The sequence below is a fragment of the Lichenostomus cassidix genome, chromosome W (assembly GCF_008360975.1).
Source record: "Lichenostomus cassidix isolate B80296 chromosome W, HeHo_3.0, whole genome shotgun sequence".
Taxonomy (NCBI): domain Eukaryota; kingdom Metazoa; phylum Chordata; class Aves; order Passeriformes; family Meliphagidae; genus Lichenostomus; species Lichenostomus cassidix.
The window spans coordinates 17,047,469-17,058,604 of NC_139510.1; the positions used below are offsets into that span (position 1 = coordinate 17,047,469).

Consider the following 11,136-nt stretch of genomic DNA (forward strand, 5'->3'; position numbering starts at 1 on the left):
AAATCCTACAGAAAGGCTAGAAAGGAGCTGTAAGCCAACCAAACCCTCACCTCAAGTTATTTTCTCATCTACAAACCACTAATATTAGTAATTTGTTTCTTTAATTATTAAACTCATAGTATAAAATCTAAATATTGAAACATGGATTTGCAGTAGGCATACTACTGAAAAATAAATGGTATCAATACACTAAAGGCAAAGTCACGTTGCATTCAAATTATGAAAATTTGACAGTAAGATACTAACTGCTGTTGGGCTGCTCTTGCCACCAAACCCTTGACCTTTTCTGACCAGTAATAAGAGGTACCAATTGATTTCAGCATCCACCAGATTGCTAACAATCAATACCACAATCCTTACATGTCCAAAGTGCTCCTAAAGAAGAAAGCACTTGTGACAGTGGTCTCGGTACTCAGTAAGCAACAAGTATAGCTTCACTGGAAGCAACATGCTATCTTCTCACCAAGAAAGCTCACCCGTACCCCTGAACCATACTCAATAGCACAGCTAGCTTAAGATACCTAACCTTTGAGTCTATATCATTACAAATCCTAACATTCTTCTCCTTAGTTGAGCTTTCCTAAGAAATTAATGCAACAACGTCATGGTTTCACCTCAGCCATCAACCAAGTCCCACACAGCTGCTCTATCACTCACGGGATTGGGGAGAGGATCAGAAGGGTAAAAGCTAGAAAACTCCTGGGTTGAGATAGACAGTTTAATAGGGAAAGCAAAAGCCACACACACAAGCAAAGCAAAACAAGCAATTAATTCACTGCTTCCCATGAGCAGGCAGGTGTTTAGCCATCTCCAGGAGAGCAGGGCCCCATCATACATAACAGTGACTTGGGAAGACAAATGCCATCACTCCAAATGTCCTCCCTGTTCCTCCTTCTTCCCCCCACTTTATATACTGAGCACTTCATATGGTCTGGAACATCCCTTTGGTCAGTTGGGGTCACCTGTCCTGGCTGTGTCTCCTCACAACCTCCCATGCATCCCCAGCCCCCTTGCCAGCATGGCAGTACGATAAGTAGAAGAGGCCTTGGCTCTGTGTAAGCCCTGCTCAGCAATAAGAAAAACATCTCTATATTATCAACCCTGTGTTCAGCACAAATCCAAAACACAGCCCCATACCAGCCACTGTGAACAAAATTAACTCTACCCCAGCTGAAAACAGCACAAACAAAAAAGATAAAATTATTGTAGGACATCACAGCCATAGACAAATGTCTGTGAGCACTGGAAGAATAATAGGTACTGTGGCACAGTCTGTCATGGAAGGAGAAGGAAGCCTGGTAGAGAAAAAGGACAGTGCAGGAGTGGTTTAGCTTAGAATAACCTTTTTACAAACAACAGGTAAAAAAATAGCATGAAGCAAACACAAGTTGGTTCTAAAAATTATCAAAAGCTACTTTTTGTATTAAAAAAACCCAAAAAACGGAACTGACTGGGCCAAAAGCCAGTTGCATGTGCGTTATGAATAATGCCTCTAACATGAGTTTTACTATTAGGTACTTTCTACAGTATTTACTCCCAGTTGGCAGAGGTGAAAAAATTCAACCTCTACTTCAAGAAGATAATAGACAGACCAGGAAACAGACATTTCTTTCCCATGACATACAGAAGACTTTGCATATATTTGACTACAGAAATTAAATCACAGTATGTAAGAGAATACCAAGCTATCAGCTAAAAGAAGAGCAAAAGAAAATTAAAAGGTAGTTTTCAGCAGTACCATGCAAGTAACGATAGGAGGAAAAAACCTCAAACAAAGCAAAAATAAAACCAACCAAAAAACCCCTTACTTATCCAACCAAAAAACCCCTTACTTATCCTTAAATAAAAGCACCAATTACCCCAAAATTACTTTTTTCATTATTGGTCTTGATTTAGGAAAAAGTGGCTCAGCTGGCAGAGCCTTTTTAAGAATAAAAGTAATAATTAGCAACAGGAAACAAACAATATATACAACTTCCCCAGCAAATGGGGAGATAAAAGAAAAAAGAGCATCAGGTCTGGAGTAGTAATTCAATCCCATTCCATTCATTCAACAGTCTTATTGTTGTAGTTTGATGAGTTCTACACAAACAGTGTAATCCACTACAGGTGTTAAAAAAGCAGAAAAAACATTTACATCTTATAAAACAAAAAAACAAAAAAAAAAGGGAAATCAAGTGTCTGTTATAAATCCAACCTTAAATTGGCGTGAGGTCTATAGCTAATTATTGAGGGCTTATGAAATTAACTCTGGCAAGATACTCAATGTATTTCCCAACCTTAGTTTTATGCTATTCAATAATTTCTGGATTTTCTTTATTACAATGAGCGGATCCAAAGCCTGTGAATTGCCTTTAAGATGACTCATTAATAACAGTAAGTGGAAACATGGAAAATAAAACTTCACCTTTAAGGCTTTCTAAAAACAATACTCAAAGAAATATTTTTTAATAACTCCTCACAGATTCTGCATAGTGCTGATCAAAAGGTGTTACCAGCTCTGGAGGAACCACAGCTATTGACAACTCAAATTGTATTTATCAGTAATCCAGCTCATGGGCACTACTACCCATAAGCCCATTCTTTCCCACAATGATAACTTCATTTCCAAAAAATATCTTATTAAACATAAGGCCTCAGGCTACCAGCATTTTATCCAACTTCATTAGGAGACAGCCTCTAAACTCCCCTTATCTTACATTTATTTCCAACCACAAGTACATGGAATTCATAAACAGCTTCCTGACCTACTCTTTACCAACATTTTCCCCTAAAATTTTTCTTTTGCTGGATTACTTAGAATTGCCTCTGGCCAGAGTTGGCATTCCAAGAGAGCAAGAATCGGGAGAGTGTGCTGAAGAGTCAGGAGAATTACCAGCTGATAAGAAAGCCACAGTACAAGAGAACAGCACTGTCAACCTTACCTGGCTATCATGTCAAGTTGCTTCTTTTTACTTCAGAAAGTTTGACAGTCCTATTACACAGTAATACAGTACAGTACATAGAGCACCAACCTCAAACTGGTACAATGGAAATGCAATTATTTCCAATGAAAAACAAATTATTGAAATGGTAATTGCTTCATCATGCAGACAGCTCGTATTATAAAATCTGGCACTTAGTTATTTCCAGCTCTGCTACTGAGAGTCACTTGGCCTCTATCCATTTTGAATGAATGGAAGTGAAATCTGCCTTCTCTTAAATAAGTCTTGAAATGCTAATGACCAAGCACCATGAAATGACATTAGAGCAGAAACAGACAGAAAAAACACTTATCCAATTGAGGTCTGGCTTTTTCTGCTCATTTCCAGGAAATTTTTAAGCATCAAAGCAGAATAGCATTGTGCAGGATGCTACAAGTCTCACTATAACATCAAATCCACAATCCACATATATTGAAACAAATATCCTAGCTTGAAAGAGTCTTCAAATACAAGTAATTTTTCTTTTGCCTTAGCTCCAGAAGAAGGTCCCTGTTCAGCCAAGCTAGCTTTCTGCCTTGTCTGCTGGACTTCTAACATTTAGGAATTGCCTGCTCCTGTGCCCTTAGGAGGTGATCTTTAAAAAGTGACCAGCACTGATGGACCCCAGCACTTGCAAAAGTGTTTTCCCCAGCACTTGCAAAAGTGTTTTCCCAGGGGACCTTACTCACTAGTTGCCTGAGCAGCCTGAAGTCTGCTCTCCTCACATCTAGGATTGAGGTTGTGCTGGCACTTTTCCTCCTGGCAACAGATTTTAAACTCGATTGCTTTGTGGTCATTGTGGTCAAGATGGTCACCAACCACCAGTTCACTCACAAGATCAAGTTATACCAATGAGATCTCAGTATATAACTCAGTCTCGTTATAACAAGATCAAGTTGTATCCACTTAACTCCCAAACTTTTAGTGTTCAAAGCCCCTCATGATTCTCCATATTTATTCTTTGTTCTGATGCCTTTTCGGCTAGTAGAAATATGAAGCAGACACAGCAAATACATCATTCAATCTTATTTTACCTCATTAATCCCCACCTCCTCCACACTGTCAGCTACCAGTGTGATCTGCTCATTTGTGAAATGCACACAAACATCCTTCCTATCTCTTTTTTATCAGTTAGAGCAGGGCTTAGTTTCTGTGTGTTGTGATCGCTCTATCAACCTTTCTCAACTGCCTTGTGGTTGGCTTCAGGTTCCTTACCTTTTCCCCTCCCTTCACAGTACCCAGTTTAATGTATCCACTCATTTCCCAGGTTGTTTGTGCACTTTAATTTCTACCAGGCAGGCAGACTGCATGCACTTATCAAGCAAAAGCATAAATGCCCAGGCTGTACTGCAATACACATCATACACTTGAATGCATAAAACTACAGTCACTTTTCCTGATTTCTTAGGAATCTCATTGCACCTCTTAGTGTCAACCAGCAATTAAGTTAAAGAGCAAACAGAAATAGTCAACACATTATAATTAAAAAATAAAGGGTTTAAAAATGAGTCAGAACTGTTATCCTCATACTTGGGTATAAATACCAGCTGCCCAAACTCACATACTATCTTCCATTACCCCCACAGTCCCTCCGCCTAATTCCCTACACAGAGTGCCAGTGTTACTGATATATCTGAACCACAAAAAAAGCACTATTTTATTAGCCTTTAGCAGCCACATAATCACCCCCTTTGGAGCTTCTTTTGCCAGCACCAAACTATGCTAGATTGCTAGCAGTAAATGTTCAGAAAATTATGCTTAAAAATTATTGCTGTCAGATGGCTGAGTTCTCTACACTTCATTTCGCCACTTTGGTATCATGCAAGGGGGGGGGTGCAAGATATATGGGCTTAGAAAATGCATAACAAGCAACTTAATGACTCCTTAGAGGTTGTTACAAACCTATTTGCTCTGCAAAAGCAATGTTACCCTCTTCTAGGGCAACAGGAGAAGCTGCACTGTTGTGACTGCCTGACTTTCAGCTCTTATATCATAGAAATGGTCATTACAGGTGTTAACTAAGGCAGGAGAACCAGAAGATGAAGACTTCAAAAGAGTACCATAATCAGTTTCCATCTCAAGGTCAAACATTACATTTTTAATAGACTTAAGCAACGTAGGATACTTTAAGAGAAACATTTTAATTTTAATGTTTGTTTGCTGTTCTAAGGTGAGAGCTATTACTGTTTGTACTTAAAACTTTAGCTTGAAAACTGAAAATAGGCTAGCCCTTGCCTATAAGTGAAACTATTATTTGGTCTTATGGTCTTGACAAGTACCAGAGGAGACTTAAAACCAAATAAAATCTTTGGGAGTGGGAATTAAGAAAAATTTTACATTTTTAGAGAGATGCTCAAGCATTCAAAGATTTACTACTCATTCATTTTTAAAAGCTAGAATTACTTGACAGTGACAAAAAAAACCCAAACCGCAATACCAAACAGGACTGACTTATGCCATAGAATCTCTATAGACAAGATTTTTTTCCAGCCTTTGAAACAGTTAGGTACTTTGTGCTGGTTTAAAATGTGTAACTAGTTACAACCAAGACCTTGTTTAACTAAATTATTACAGTTATGGTTTCACAAAGGTACCTACAAACTTTAAGACAAGTTGCCTTGTTCTGCTATTAATAAACTAAGACAAAAATACAATTAGAAATAAAGGCAAAGAAAGTTTCAATATTGGAATTGGGGAAATAGTTATATTATTCCAAGTCTGCTCAGAATGCCTTTTTCCTTCTAAAAAGGCAGCATAGTTAAATTTTACATTCTCCACGGATGACTGTTGCTCAAAGCCACAACTGCAACCTAGATATTAAGAGCTCAAGGGGAACTCAGGCTAGATAAGCAACGAACAATTTGGAACTTTTTTCCACATAAAATATAGCTTCCCACAAGGTAAACAAAGAAGAAAAAAAAAAACTAGAGACGCGTAAAACTGAAGCAGTTTACACCCCTTGTTTTTCAAAGGAGTTTTTCTCCAAACAGCTAACACGATCTCATGACACTAAGTGGCCAAAGTTGCTTCCAGGAGCTGTGGTGAGGCTTTCATCCGCTGACTCCAGGCAAGGTTAGAGCTGAAAAGCGGCGGCTAGGCTAGACCCCGCGGTCCCAGTACTGGGCCAGGCCGTGAGATCACTATTACCAAGGCGGTCAGTACTGAAAGCTCCCAACAGACTCCCACGTTTCCCTGAAAAGACGTCGGCCGGCGCGGATGATACATGGCGCGGGCCTTCCCGACCCTGATGGGACCAGGCCCCAGGGTGTGCCCTCCCGCCTCCGCCAGCCCCGCGGGAGGGTGGGGGGAGTGCGAGGCCATCCGCCTCTCGCGTGGCGCCTCACCGCCAACCGCTCACGCGCAGCCAGGCTAACGGTAATGGCTCCGACGCCCCCGCGGCTGAGGCAAGGGGGCCCGGCCCGACCGGAGCGCGCAGTGGACGAGCCCTGGCCGCGCCAGCCCCACTCACCTAGACACCGCAATGCCCCTCCTAGCCTCCACCCGGGGGATAGCAGCTGGGGCATGAGCGGCTGGAAAGAGCTTGGTCTCAGCCGCACGGACGCCACTCCGCGCCCCCAACGCCAGAGAGAATATCACCAGAGGCCGCAGGGCTCCGCACGTGGCGTCACTTCCTTTTTCCGCCACCGCCGGAACAACTAAAAGCCGCGCAGAGCGGCCGCCGTGCCCGCCAGCGCCACCCCACGGCACAGAGCGGCTGAGGCCCCGTACCCTCCCTCCCCTACCTTCAAGCCCTAAGGGGAGCGGAGGTTGGGGCTTCGCCAGTGGCGAAGTAGAGTGTGTAAAGCAAGCACAGTAGTCCGAGCCGACTCACCAAAGGAAAAGAGCAGAGGAGGAAGTAGAAGGAAACAAAAAGAAAGAAATGTCTTTCTCTGGCGCAGGGGCCGGGCGACGAAGAGGGCTGAGCTCGGGAGAGACACAGGTGAAAGCGGCAGGATCCTGGCATGGCAAACGCTCTCTCCGGTCTCTTGTCCAACGCTCCTTCTTCTTCCAACACTGATCCTGGTGATCCTGCCTCTGCACTCCCTGAGATCAGAGACCCGGGAACTGGGTGGGGGAAAGTGGTGTGCAATTAGGGCAACATTGTAATGCATGCATTAAACATCCTTCTGATGTTTCTTAATCAGGGTATTTAGCTTTGCATCCCTGGGGTTTATATGCTGCACAACTGCACAATACATTTCTCAGGAAAATGGATCCACAAACACCAGAGGTTTATGTCCAAAAAGAAGACAGAGGAGTCCCATAGCTTTATTCAGGAATAAACAGAGAGGTCATAAGGGCAATTTCCCATGGGGGTCTCTCAAATTGCTAGAGGACGCAGCCTCCTTTTTATCCTAATTTCGCAGCCGCATTTCCCTCTCTCTTTCCCCATTGGCTGAGGTACTTAGGAGGTACAGACTTCCCAAATCGCCAAACACAGACCCCCCTCTAATGTGCTCCCCCCCCTTTTCTTTTTCTTTGTATCTGTTCTTTTTCTCTAAGTCCAGAAATTTAGCACAGCCTTGGGTGAGCAACACTCTGTATCAATTAGTGGAATTCCTCTGGAATTTATGGTTCTTCCCATTGCTTCTTTCACCTATCAGTATCTGGCCTTATCTACCAGCAGGCCTCACAGTTTTTTTGTAAAGACATCTCCCTCTTGTTCCTTTCAATCCCTCCTCTTCTTCTCAATAATTGTCTTTACAAACCTTAGTTATGACTGACTTAATTTTCTTTTCCTGGGTCTTTTTTTTTTTTTTTTTGTGATTATTTGCAGTGACATGATTTTCTGTCCTTCTGTAGCCATTTCTGGATCAGTAGGCCTGGGTACTACCTGCATCCTTTTTATCACCTGCTGAATGAGCTGCACTAAGCAAGGTATCATGCATGGTAAAATGATTAGAATTGCTATAGAACAGAAGAGGAAAAATAACATTGATTTAACCCACAATCTACCAGGCAACAACTAAAACATGTCCCATTCCCATCTTCACATTTGGACTGGTACATGAGCTAACTTTCTTATTCATTTTATTATATGTTTCACTACTTTTCCATTGTCATCTATTTGCAAACAGCAGTTTGAGTCATTTAGTTTTCTACCCACTCCCCCTTCTTCTGCTAATAGATAATCTAATCATATACCTTGATTCCTAACTGATTTCCCTGAACTTGTTGTAGCAAAAAGAACAATGGTCTAATATACCCTACAGAACATATTCCTTAACAGTTTGGAGGCAACCTGCAATAAGCATGTTGGCCACAAATCCAAAAAGGCCTTTTCAAGGCTGTGGTGGTTTTGATTGGCCCAAAACATCAGTAAAGTATTTTTAACATCTAGGAGAAATTTGGACCCCTCAGAAGCTGTTGTGGTAGGCCTGGGGAAGTGTCTGAGGGGTGGGGAGTGGCACAAAGATGGCTCCTGTGTGTCCTGAGTGAGAGTTCTGGAAGTTTTTACATCAAGTCCAGCAGAGCCAATCTCTGATGGCTCTGAAGGTGATGGACATGCTGCTGGCCAAGTTTGGGCCAATTAGAGGTGCTGGTTACGCCTCTGTGAAAACATATTTAAGAAAAAAATCAAAACAAGGTAGGCACACACTACTTTGTAGTTAGAGGAGGAGGAGGTGGAGGTAAAAATATGTGAAGGGAGAACAGCATGGAGATGCCAAGGTCAGTGAAGAAGGTGGGGGAGGAGGTGCTCCGGGCGCCGGAGCTGAAAACCCTCTGCTAGCCGTGGTGAAGGCCATGGGGGGAGCAGGAGGTCCCCCTGCAGCCCATGGAGTCCACAAGGATGCAGAAATTCTTCCCACAGCCCACGCCAGAGGAGCAGGTGGATGCCTGAAGAAAGCTGTGATCCAGTTGGAGTCTCATCTAAAGAGTTAAAACTGAAAAGGCTTTGCAAGGGAGAGAAAGGCCTTGCTCCTGGGATGGAAGCAGCCTGGCCTCAGCTCGGGAGAGTCTGCACAGCACCTTATGGACAAAAGAACTCATGTTGCAGCAGAATTCGGGCGGGATGTTGCTCCTGAGATTGGACCCATGCCAAAGAAGTTCCCAGAGGACTGTCTCTTGTGGGAGGGACCCCATGGCTAAGTAGAGAACCCCTCTCCCTGATGGACTGACCAGAGAACACCCCTTACCCTGCCCCCTGCCTGTTGTTGGTTTGGAAAGAGGGAAGGGGGGTGAGCAGAGAGACTGCTTCTTAAGAGCGAAGGGGTGAGAGCAGGAAAACTGTCTGGAGACAGAGAGAGATAAGTAGAGATAAAGAGTATTTGTAGTAGAAGAATTGTGGTGATGAATAGATTTATGGACCTGCTCTGTGGACTAAAAAATACCCCACACCCTACCCCTCTACCTGAACTGTTGGTTAAAATGAGGAAAGGGGGTGAATAAAAATGGGTTCGTAATAGGGAGGGGGTGAGTGAACAAAATAGTGTATGAAAAGTTTATTTTTGCCTTGCATTTATCCTCCAACTCTGTTAGGTAATTAAATCACTTTTTGCAACTTTAAGTTTAGAGCCTGTCTGCCCTTTTCTTCCGTGCGTCCTCCTACCAGTGTCCTATCTCACTTAACTCATGAAATTGGTGTGTGTTTTTACAGGTTTTTTTTTGCAGCAAGAGTGAGTTGAGGTGCCTGCCGTTTAGTCAGGGTCAAACCCCGACAAAGGCCCAAGTTCTGTTAGCAAAGGGGCCTTTCTAATTTTCATCATCAATTGGTGGGTCAAAATACAGCTTGCTTCCTGGGTCTAACGGTCCCCCAATAATAGTTGCTCCACTATAGGAATCACAATATTTGCATTTCCAAGCTCCCACATGAGGTTTCCACCTACAGTTACATCCCAGATCTGTTTTGTTAGATCTAGACCAGAACCTACTAAAAAGGGTTCTGGTTCTGTTCCGGTGTTTCCACTTCCAGTGATAGTGGACATGGACAACATGTGTCCTACTTGTAGAATTATCTCGGGGGCAGGTTAAAAATAAATGGTAAAAAGCCTTGTACCTCCCCACTGCTTTACAGCCTTCAAAATCCCTTTGGTAATTATGGTAGGAACACCTTACCCAGCTACCATTAGTGAGCTTAACATGTGTTTGATTCCATCTGCCTTGATACTTGGAGCAATCATAAGGAGGGCAGTTGGGGGCCCAACAATCTAAACCCAAAGTCCAGTCACAAACACTTTTCCCCACTTATATACCCTCTGTTCTGTTAAGACAATAAAAGCCCTTTCCAGAAGAATGAAGTCACCATTGACTTCCTTCTTCATCCCAAAATACTGTTCCATTATGTACTTCACTTAAGATGCTGACCCACCATTTAGGTTCGACTGGGCTGGCCACCCATGGCCAGTCTTGAGATCTACTTGGCCCTCTGCAGACCCAGCAATTGCTGAGGTTAAAGGTCTTTGCTACTTTTCCTAGGGTTAAAAAAATATTCTTCCACCTAGGCCCAAACCAAACTGACAATAAAAAGGTATGATTATTAAGAAAAACATTCTAATGGTGTAATCTAGTAACCTAATCTAATTTTCATTTTATTTTCCGTGCCACTTGTGGCGAGTGAAGGCGCAGAAACCACTTTATGTAAAACAAACACAGCAAGTATTAGCCCCCCGCAGTGACTGGAGATCCAAAAGGAGGGATGCCCATACAGACTATTTCAGCGGACAGTCTGTGGGTTGGCACACGGGACTTCCCCTGATGTCAACGCCCTGGCTACTGCTTCGGTCCACTCCTGCAGAGTGTCATTCGTGGCTTCCCATCCTTTTCCTCCAGCTGAGATGTCCAAATCTCTGGGGCTTTAGAGACCTTGACCTGAGTGTGATGGGTCCACCCATGTTCAGCTCTCTTGATGGCTGTTTCTGTGGTCAGAAACACTTGGAAAGGTCCATGCCACTTCCCCACCAGTGGTGCTTCTTTCCACTCCTTAACCAGGACCCAATTTCCTGGTTGGATGTTATGAACAGCTAAGTCCAAAGGCAGGGTCTGTGTCAGCTGAGCTTCCTGTTGAAGAGATTTCACAAGAGACAGTATCCAGGCCACATAATGTTTTAAATATACATCACTTATTTCTACCTCCTACTAGGCTGAAAACTACAAGGGTAAGGAATTCCAAACATCAATTCTAAGGGAGATAATTGAGTATCTTCCCTGGGTCCGGCCCTTATTGTAGCCAAAG

At 43.0% G+C, this 11,136-nt stretch overlaps 1 protein-coding gene across 8 annotated transcripts in view; it reads right to left on the reverse strand.

Moving 5' to 3' along the window:
• Positions 1-6,596, reverse strand: part of LOC146425606 (protein ARK2N) — a 139,691-nt gene extending 133,095 nt beyond the window's left edge. For all 8 annotated transcript variants that reach the window (XR_014846504.1, XM_085041647.1, XM_085041648.1 and 5 more), the window contains exon 1: positions 6,433-6,596. The gene's annotated coding sequence lies outside the window, so the exon portion shown is untranslated. The remainder of the gene's footprint in view (positions 1-6,432) is intronic.
• Between the last annotated feature and the right edge of the window lie 4,540 nt (positions 6,597-11,136).